Genomic DNA, 11,224 nt, shown 5'->3' with positions numbered 1-11,224 from the left:
TTAAGACAGCCGACGACCTATTCTGGTGCTGGTGATTCCTTCTGGCTTTCAGGTCTTGGTTTTCAGCTCTGTTCCAGTCATCTCAAGCTAAGTTTTTCTGCTAATGTTCTCACTTGATTTTGTTGGTCTATTCAGTTTTTTGTGTGGTCAGCCAGCCCCGGCTGGGGCTATGCTGAATTTCCACTCTTATTTACCTGTATTTGCCAATTTGCTTTTTGTCCCTTTATTGGATTGGCCTCTTTTTGCTCTGTCTCAGAATATTTCAGAGTGCTGATATAGTGGGAGAAGTCTAGTGACTTCAGGGTTAATTTTGCTATCAGAAGTGTTGGACATTATTTTTGTAGGGTTTTTTGCAGATTGCAGACAGTGTCTTTCCTTTCCTGTCCTTTCTAGTTAGTTTGGGCCCCATCGTTTTCTCAGCCTATTTTCCTGCCTGTGTTTGTGCTTTCATCATGTTTCACCGTCAATACATGTGTGGGGGCTGTCTTTCCTTTGGGGTCTGCTCTGGGGCAGTTAGTTTTCCCCTTTTCTTGCTTTAGGTTTATTTAGTCCTCCGGCTGTGATGTGGCGTCTAGATTCATTGTAGCAACGCTCCATGGCTGCTGCTAGTTGTGTGGTTAGGATCAGGGATCTGCAATCTGCATAGTTACCAACCTCTCTGGTTTTCTGTGACTTGCCTTGTTTAGGTTTTTCTCCTTGGTGACCCATTCATAACAGAATCACCAGCCATACCGCAGATTCTAGGGTACTCAAAAGCAGGAAAAAAATTGTTAAAAAAAAGTGTCAGAATTTTATTTTTTTTTCTCTGGGGCCGTAGGAGGATTTTTTTTTTTCCCTAATGGAGATTAAGCAATTGTCTGATCGTGTGGAGCAGCTTGCTGCTGAAGTGCAGGGAATTTCCACCTACCTCATTCAGTCACATGCTGCTGAACCTAAGATCCCTACTCCTGATGTGTTTTCTGGGGATCGGTCTCAATTTTTGAATTTTAAGAATAATTGTAAATTATTTCTTGCTTTGAAGACTAACTCATTGGGGAGCTCTGTGCAGCAGGTTAAAATTGTCATCTCCTTGCTGCGCGGCGATCCCCAGGATTGGGCTTTTTCTCTGACACCTGAAAATCCTGTTCTGACTAATGTGGATGCATTTTTTCAGGCCTTGGGGTTGTTGTATGATGAACCTAATGCCGTTGATCAAGCTGAGAGAATCCTGTTGGCATTAAACCAGGGTCAGGATTCTGCAGAGTTATACTGTGAAAAATTCGGAAAGTGTGCGGTCCTTACTACATGGAATGATAGTGCATTGGCAGCTCTCTTTCGCAAGGGTTTATCAGAGACCGTAAAAGATGTTATGGTGGGATTTCCTGTTCCCTCTGGTCTGGATGATTCTATGTCATTAGCCATTCAAGTTGATCGGCGTTTACATTAACGTAAAACTACACAGGAGGCGCTGCCACCTTTTGAACAAACGTCTGAACCTATGCAATGTGATGGGGTTTTGTCTAGGGCGCAACGTCGGGAGTTTAGAAGGCGTAATAAGCTGTGTTTTTTCTGTGGAGACGCCTCTCATATTTTTTCTGTCTGCCCTAAACGAGAGAAACGTTTTGCACACACATTTTCTGTGGGCAGTATACAACCTAAGTTTCTTTTGGCAATTACTTTGATCTGCTCCTTGTCCACATTTTCCACTAAGGCTTTTGTGGATTCAGGAGCAGCTCTGAATCTGATGGATTTGGACTTTGCTAAACGCTGTGGTTTGTCCATGACGCCTCTGCAGAAGCCCATTCCTTTGAGGGGTATTGATGCTACTCTTTAGGCGGAGAATAAACCTCAGTTTTGGACCCAGGTGATAATGCTAGTTGCTCCAGACCACCAAGAAAATTGTAAATTTTTGGTGCTGCATAATTTGCATGATACTATTGTTCTGGGTTTTCCTTGGTTGCAAACTCATAACCCAGATTTGGATTGGAAATCTGTGTCTGTGGTGAGTTGGGGTTGTCAGTGTGTTCTTAGGGACGCTCCTGTTTTCTCCACCTCTCCTCAGTCTCATGATATTCCTGATCTAGCCGATTTTCCTGATGTATTTAGTGAGAGTAAGTCTGCGTCTTTGCCTCCTCATAGGAGTTATGACTGTGCAATTGAGTTGATGCCTGGGTGTAAATTTCCCAAGGGTCGACTTTTCAACTTATCAGTACCTGAACATGATGCTATGCGATCCTATATTAAGGAGTCGTTGGAGAAGGGTCATATTAGACCATCCTCGTCACCTTTAGGTGCTGGTTTTTTTTGTGGCCAAGAAAGATGGTTCATTAAGACCCTGTAATGATTATCGTTCCCTTAACAAGATGACGGTTAAATATCAGTACCCGTTACCTCTGATGTCTGATTTATTCTCCAGAGTTAAGAGTGCCTGCTGCTTTACTAAGCTTGACCTCAGGGGGGCATATAATCTTATTCGCATCAAGCATGGGGATGAATGGAAGATGGCGTTTAATACTCCGGAGGGACATTTTGAGTACCTGGTGATGCCTTTTGGGCTCACTAATGCCCCTTCTGTCTTCCAGTCCTTTATGAATGATATTTTCCGTGACTTTGTGGATAAGTTTTTGATCATCTATCTGGATGATATTTTGATCTTTTCTAGTGATTGGGATTCTCATGTGGAACATGTCCGGACTGTGTTTGTTTGTTAAGGGATCGAAATGCCTCTTTGGTGTACATAGGATTTAATTTTAGGGATTTATCTTGTCTCCGTCGACTATTGAAATGGACCCGGCCAAGGTACAGGCCATTTATAATTGGGTTCAGCCTACTTCTTTGAAGGCTCTCCAGAAGTTTTTGGGTTTTGCTAATTTCTATCGTAAATTTATAGGTAATTTTTCTGGTATTGTCAAACCACTGACTGATCTGACCAAGACGGGCGCTGATGTGCTGAATTGGTCTCCTGAGGCTGTCTCAGCATTTCAGGAGCTTAAGCAGAGATTTACTTCAGCTCCAGTTTTACGGCAACCTGATGTCTCACTTCCTTTTCAGGTGGAGGTAGATGCTTCTGAGATTGGTGCAGGAGCTGTTTTGTCCCAAAAAGACCCTGTGACTTCTAAGATGAATCCCTGTGCCTTCTTTTCTCGAAAGTTCTCCCCATCTGACTGCAACTATGACGTGGGGAATCGGGAATTGTTGGCCATGAAGTGGGCATTTGAGGAGTGGAGACATTGGTTGGAGGGAGCTAGACATCAAGTTGTGGTCCTCACCGATCACAAGAATTTGATTTATCTGGAGTCGGCCAAACGCTTGAATCCTAGACAGGCTAGATGGGCCTTGTTTTTCACGCATTTTAGTTTTGTGGTCTCTTTTCTTCCAGGCACTAAGAATGTTAAGGCAGACACCCTTTCTAGAAGTTTCTTTGCTGATTCTCTTAATGTGACCGAGCCTACTACCATCCTAGGTGAGGGGGTAGTTCTTTCTGCCATTTCGCCCGATTTGAGACGCGCCCTGGAGGAATTTCAGGAGGATAAACCTGAGCGTTGCCCTATGGGAATATTGTATGTTCCTGACCAGTGGAAAAAGAGAGTGATGTCTGAAGTTCATTGCTCCGCATTGGCTGGTCATCCAGGTATTTTTGGTACCAGAGATTTGGTGAGTCGGTCGTTTTGGTGGCCTGCCTTATCTCGTGATGTCAGGAATTTTGTACAGTCCTGTGGGACTTGTTTTCGGTCTAAACCGTGTTCTCGCTCTAGTGGGTTGCTGATTTTTGAAGATGGTCCATCTTGTACCACTCCCAAAGTTGCCATCCTCCGCTGAGTTGGTGCCCTTGTTTTTATAACAGGTGGTTCGGTTACATGGGATTCCTGAGAACATTGTGTCCGACAGAGGAGTCCAGTTTGTTTCTAGATTCTGGAAAGCCTTTTGATCCAATCTGGGAATTCAGTTATCCTTCTCCTCCGCGTTTCATCCCCAGACCAATGGACAGACTGAGAGAACAAACCAGACCTTGGAGTCTTATTTGAGATGTTTTATATCTGCTGATCAGGATGATTGGGTCTCATTTTTGCCCTTGGCCGAATTTGCGCTGAACAATAGAGCTAGTTCTGCCACTTTGATGTCGCCCTTTTTCTGTAATTTTGGGTTTCATCCTCGATTCTCTTCAGGGCAAGTGGAATCTTCGTCCTGCCCAGGTGTGGACACTGTAGTAGTGAGAATGCAGCAGATATGGGACCAAGTGGTGGATAAGTTGTCACTCTCTCAGGAAAAGGCCCAGCGATTTTCCAACCGGCATAGGACCATTGGTCCCTGGTTTAAAGTGGGTGATATGGTTTGGTTGTCGTCTAAGAATATTCCTATGAAGGTTGCATCTCCAAAATTTAAGCCAAGATTTATTGGACCATATAAGATTTTGGAGATTCTTAATCCTGTTTCTTTTCGTTTGGCTCTTCCAGTTACGTTCAAGATCCATAACGTATTTCACAAATCACTGTTGAAGAGGTTTGTTGAGCCAGTAGTTCCTATGGCGGCACCTCCTGACCCTGTATTGGTTAAAGGCAATGTGGAATATGAGGTAGAGAAAATATTGGATTCTCGTTTGGTTAGACTGGCCTGGTGGCGTGGATGAGGGTTCGGTAACCCCTCCTCAAGGGGGGGGTACTGTTGTGAGTTCATTTTCTGGTCTACCAGTTGTGAGTTCTCCTTCCAGGCTCCCTCTGGTGGTAACAGGAGGTAGTGAGGCTGATTTAAACAGTACAGATCTGCCATCTGATAATGAGGATGACGATTGGACCTCTGGAATCTCAGACTGGATTTAAGACAGCCGACGACCTATTCTGGTGCTGGTGATTCCTTCTGGCTTTCAGGTCTTGGTTTTCAGCTCTGTTCCAGTCATCTCAAGCTAAGTTTTTCTGCTAATGTTCACACTGGATTTTGTTGGTCTATTCAGTTTTTTGTGTGGTCAGCCAGCCCCGGCTGGGGCTGTGCTGAATTTCCACTCATATTTATCTGTATTTGCCAATTTGCTTTTTGTCCCTTATTGGATTGGCCTCTTTTTGCTCTGTCACAGAATATTTCAGAGTGCTGATATAGTGGGAGAAGTCTAGTGACTTCAGGGTTAATTTTGCTATCAGAAGTGTTGGACATCTTGTAGGGTTTTTTGCAGATTGCAGAGTGTCTTTCCTTTCCTGTCCTTTCTAGTTAGTTTGGGCCCCATCGTTTGCTCAGCCTATTTTCCTGCCTGTGTTTGTGCTTTGATCTTGTTTCACCGTCAATACATGTGTGGGGGCTGTCGTTCCTTTGGGGTCTGCTCTGGGGCAGTTCGTTTTCCTCTTTTCTTGCTTTAGGTTTATTTAGTCCTCCGGCTGTGTCGTGGCCTCTAGATTCATCGTAGGAATGCTCCACGGCTGCTGCTAGTTGTGTGGTTAGGATCAGGGATCTGCAATCTGCATAGTTACCAACCTCTCTGGCTTTCTGTGACTTCTGTAACTTGTATTTACTGGAAATATTTGTTTATTTAGGGATTTAAAAAATCCCCATACTGGGACAATATAATAATGTCAGATCGCTAATCTTACACTGCAGAATATCAGATCAGGATCTGACAGGCAGGGAAGGAGGTGTCAGATGCTGCTCTCAGCGGGCACTCACTAGCCACCTTTCCCTCCAAGACCCTGAAGGACCCCGCAGCCATCTTGGAGCCAGTGGTCTCCATGGAGAAAACCAGAACGCAATTGCTTTGCGTTGTTCTGATGGAAGCGCGCAGGGGGCCCCCTCCCTGCGCGATGCTTCTCTAAGTCGCTGTTACTACTGACAGTGGCATCAGAGGGGTTAAACGCCTATGATCGGTGCTAGCGATCTCTGTGGCGCTCAGTGTGAGACTGTGGCGATTGTGCCACCATACTAGTGCTGCTCGGGGCAGAAATGCAGTTCCCGCAGAGCAGTACGGCGAAGGTCGTGAAGGGGTTAAGAGGAAGTCTGTGTGCGCACATGCTCTAAGCACAGTGCCTGGAGACCTGCTAGGAGTGCGCACACTCCGGGCTGCAGCAGACTAGGAAGGACAGGATCCTTGGCGTGAGTACTCTGATGTCTCTGCATGGAGAGAGGGACTGCAGGCAGAGATGCGGGCGCTACAGTATCCCCACCTTACGCTCCCTCTTTTTCAAGCCTGTCAAATTTCTCCAGGAGAGAGGCATAGATGTTGTCCCTGGGCTCCCAGGACCTCTCCTCAGGACCAAACCCCTTCCAATCCACAAGAAAGGTTTTCCCTTTTACCGTCTTAGTGGCCAAAATGTTCTTTACCTCGAAAACGTTCTCAGCGCTGACAGGAGTCAGAGTGGCACCAGGAACCGTAAAGAAAGAACTGATGACAAAAGGTTTGAGAAGAGACACATGGAAGGAATTGGGGATTCGCAAGGAGGCCGGGAGTTTAAGTTTGTAGGCTACTGGATTAACCTGTTTCAACACCTTGAAGGGACCAATGAAGCAAGGACCCAATTTATAGGATGGTATGTTGAGACAAATATACTTAGACCTTATCTCCAGGATGAAACAGAGGTGAATCCAGACGTCTCTTATCCGCGTGTATTTTCATCCATTTGGAGAATTTTACCAAAGACACTTTAGTGTCCTCCCAGATCTCAGAAAAGTTCCTGATGAGGGAATCAGCAGCAAGAATATTGGAGGTGACAGCCACTGGGAACGGCACTTTGGAGTGTTGACTGTTGTGAGCTCATTTTCGGGTTTGCCTCTGGCTTCTGGTGAGGGTTATGGAGCTGGCTGTGCTGACAGAGGAGTAGTGAGTTCTCTATCTGGACTCCCTCTGTTGGTGAAGGGAGGTAATGAAGCTGAGCTAAATGGCAGAGACCGGCCACCTGAGGAAGATGACTGCGATTGGACATCAGGAGTTTCTGATTGGATTTAAGGCAGCCGACTCCCTAGTTTCTTCCTGGTGATTTTTCCTGACTGTGGCTTTTGGTTTCCAGTTTGGTTCCTGCCTTCCTAAAGCTAAGATTTCTCTGCTATTGTTCATATGAGTTTTTGTCTGGTTTACTTAGTTTTTGTGTTCAGCCAGCCCTGGCTGGGACTGGGCTGAATCCCCATTTTGTCTCTGATCAGTTGATCTCTTTTGCTCTGTCTTCAGAATATACCTGAGTGCTGATATAGTGATTTGAATTCTAGCGACTTCAGGGCCTTTTTCTATCAGACGTGTTGGACATTCTTTTTGGCAGGGTTTTTTGCGTGATTGCAGACAGCAGCTTTTCTTTCCTGTCCTTTCTAGTTAGCGAGGGCCCCATCATTTGCTCAGCCTATCTTTCTACCTGTGTCTGTGTTTTCATCTTGTTTCACTGACAATACATGTTGGGGGCTGTCTATTGCTTTGGGGCAGTTTAGATTTTCCCTTTCTTTCTTTAGGCTTATTTAGTTCTCCGGCCGTGACGAGGCGTTTAGGACCACCGTAGGCACGCTCCACGGCTACTGCTAGTTGTTGTGGATAGGATCAGGGGTCTACAATCCGCTAGTTACCAACCTCTCCTGTTTTCTGGGCTTAGCTTGCTTTTTATTTTTTCCTCCTCGGTGACTCATTCATAACAGTTGACCGTAGACCACAATAAATAGAGATTTGGCCAAAGACTCACTTACGTGGTTATTCTAAGGGAATTCAGTCCAAGGCAGGAGCTCAGCCCAGTCACTGTGATGAGCATTGACAAAATGCTGGAGAAAATTAGTCAGGATCTGATTGACTCATTCCACTTGGCCATTCGACTGAGGATGGTAAGATGAGAAATCCAAAGTAACATCCAGTAGCTTACAGGCAGGGCTGGCCCGAACGTATAGGCGAACTAGGTGGCCGCTTAGGGCGCCGACCCAAAGGGGGCGCCAGAGAAAAAATTATAAAAAATCTTTTCAAAGGGCAAAAAGTTTTAGGGATGGAAAGAAAAGTGTACATATTTAAGGGCAAATATGACGCAAGAGAGGTTGGTTGGGTTGGCAACAATTTCGATAGAATCTGAAGTTGCTAAACAAATTAATCTCGGTGACTTAGTGTCATCCTTTAAAAAAAAAAAGGCAAGGAAACAAAAATTTTAATTACCTATGGTCGTTTTTGTTTTGTGTTATTGATTACTTTGTATATACTGTATTTGTCCTATACAACTTCTCAGAAGATTAAAGAGTTAGGAGAGAGTTAATTAATCATTGTTGTTGTGGTTTATTTTGCTCCTAAATTTATATCCCAAGTTTTCATCTACTGCCAAGAATAGTAGGGGCGCAACAAAATAGTTTTGCCTAGGGCGCCGTAATCTCTCGGGCCGGCCCTGCTTACTGGTGGCCCTCCAGAAAGAGAGGTAAACTGGAAACCTCTATCAGAGACTATGTGAAGCGATAGCCCAAGGAGCTGAAAAATCTTCAGAATGAATTCTTTTGCCAGTACTGGTGCAGATGGAAGACCGGATAGCGGGATGAAATGAGCCATCTTGGACAAATGATCCACCAACACCCAGATGATGCCGACATTGGCAGATCCATGATGAAATCCATGGAGCTATGCTGCCAGGGAGCAGACGGTACAGACAAGGGAAGCAACCGTCCAGTCGGAAGCTGTTGGAGAGTCTTATTTCAGGCGCACGAAGGCGAAGTGGAGACGAAATTTGCAACATCTTTGCGCAGTGTAGGCCACCAATAGTGTAGCGAGATAAGGAGAGTAGTCTTCTTCTGTCCGACATGGCCTGCCACCTTAAAATGTCCCCATAGCAGACCCCGCTTCCTGTCAGGTTCAGCCACGTAAGTCTCACCGGAGGGTAGACGAGATTAGTCTAGCGGAGCGACTGTGATTATTTTGGAGTGCTTGATGATGTTTGAGCTTCTCCTCGTCGTCGAAGGCCTGGAAGTACCTGGAGAGTGCTTCCGCCTTAACGTTTTTATCAGCCATCCGAAAGTGGAGCGTGAAGTTGAAGCGAGCAAAGAACAAAGACCATCTGGCTTGACGGCTGGTTAAGCCGCTGAGCAGACTGCATATAAGCCAGATTCTTGTGGTCAGTGTAAATTACCCCAGGGTGCAACGCTCATTCCAACAAGTACCGGCACTCCTCCAGAGCCAGCTTGATCGCGAGCAGTTCTCTATCGCCAATACAGTAATTATGTTCTGATGCCGAGAAGAGTTTAGAGAAGAATACGCAGGACATCCTGCGATTGGAAGACTTCTGAGTGAGGATGGCTCCAGCCCCTGTGGAAGATGCATCCACCTCCAGGAAGAACTGCTTGTTATGGTTTGGGCGATGCAGCACTGGAGCTGAGGAGAATTCCTGCTTGAGGGATACAAAGGTGTCTTCTACTTCAGGAGTCCATTCCTTAGGATTGGCTCCTTTGTGGATCAAGGCAAAAATAGGAGTAGTCCGGGAACAAAAATGCGAAATGAATTTGCGATAATAATTTGCAAACCCGAGAAACCGCTGGATAGCCTTAAGATCGTCTGGACGAGACCTCTTCATGATAGCGGATCGCATACCTTCTCGGGATACATGTTCAGACTGGTCTCAGAAACGATGCACCCCAGAAACGGAAGGGAGGACTGTTTGATGACGCACTTTTAATATTTGGCGTAGAGACGGTTAGTTCTTAACCTAAGTAGAACCTGGTGAACCTCCCTTCTGTGTGTTGACTGATCAGGAGAGAATACCAAGATGTCGTCCAGGTATACTACCACACATGTATACAGCAGGACAGGGAAGATGTCGCTCATCAGTTCTTGGAAGACGGCTGGGGCATTACAGCATAATAACATACTCGAAACGGCCATCGCGGGTGTTGAAAGCCATCTTCCACTTGTCCCCCTGGCGAATTCGAACCAGGTTGTATGCCCCTCGTAGATCAAGCTTCGTGAAGACTCTGGAACTCTTCAGGCGATCAAACAGTTCGGAGATCAGTGGTAGGGGGTTACTCATTTTTTACTGTGATTTGGTTAAGGCCCCTGTAGTCAATGCAGGGTCGCAAAGAGCCGTCCTTCTTCACAAAGAAAAACCAGGAGATGAGGCTTTCCAGATAAATCCCCTAACGAGGCTCTTCTATATACTCGGACATAGCGCGAGTCTCGGCCTGGGACAGGGGGTAGATTCGGCCTTGTGGAGGTGAGGTACCCGGCGGGAGGTCAATCGGGTATTCATACGGCCTATGAGGTGGCAAGGTCTCAGTCTCCTTCTCGAAGATGTCCGCATACATCCAATATGCCACGGGCAGGCACGGTAAATTAGCAGAAGTAGGAGAAGTGGTAGACCAGACAGTATGAATGAGAGCAAGGCACATTTCATGACATCTTGAGCCCCAACGGAGTACTTCTCCAGACCTCCAGTCCAGAACAGGTTCGTGTTTATGCAGCCATGGGAGACTTAGAAGTAGAGGATAAGAGAAACCAGACAGCACATGAAGATAAATCTTCTCCAAGTGCAGCATCCCCACCTGAAGCCCCACAGGCTCCGTGATGAACTGGATGATCTCGGTAAGAGGCTTTCCGTCCACTGAAGAAATTACCAAAGGATCTGGAAGATGTAAGAATCTTATACCTCTTGACCACAGCCTGTTGAACAAAGATACCCACGGAGTCCAGGTTGGCCAATTCAACAAAAGACTTTTTGCCACAGGAGACAGATACAGCCAGGATCAAAGATGGAGAGGTAGAAGTCTTGCCCAGGGTAGCCTCTCCTACCGACCCTAGGCACTGGCGTTTCCCGGTTTCTCGGGGCAGGAACAAATTAGGTGTTCGGATCTGTGGCAGTAGAAGCAGGCCCCTTCAGCCTGACGAACCTCTTGGCAGCGCTTGGATAACTTCACCTAGTCAATCTGCATAGGTTCAAGAAAAGAAGTCACCGCAGGAACTTGCTTAATGATTGGTCATTGAAAGGTGGAAGCCAGGTGTACTGATCTTCTCTTGCAGTTCACCTCTTTGCTCCGTTCCTGGAACCTAATGTCAATTCGGTTTGCGAGAGACACCAGGTCATCCAGAGAGGTGGGTATCTCCCGGACTTCCAATTCATCCTTGATTCACCCAGAGAGACCTTCCCAGAAGGTTACCACCAGAGCTTCATCGTTTCAAGTGAGTTCTGAAGACAAGGTGTGGAAACCGACCGCATACTGGACCACGGAGAGATTAGCTTGGCGTAACCAGAACAGAGAAGAGGCTGCAGAAAAAACGCAACAGAGCTCATCGAAGACCTTAGGAAAGGCTTCCAAGAAGGATTGTAGGTCGACACTA

The sequence above is a fragment of the Dendrobates tinctorius genome, unplaced genomic scaffold (assembly GCF_039654945.1).
Source record: "Dendrobates tinctorius isolate UK_male_01 unplaced genomic scaffold, ASM3965494v1 ptg000182l, whole genome shotgun sequence".
Classification (NCBI taxonomy): Eukaryota; Metazoa; Chordata; class Amphibia; order Anura; family Dendrobatidae; genus Dendrobates; species Dendrobates tinctorius.
Note: the sequence above shows the minus strand (reverse complement) of the source record.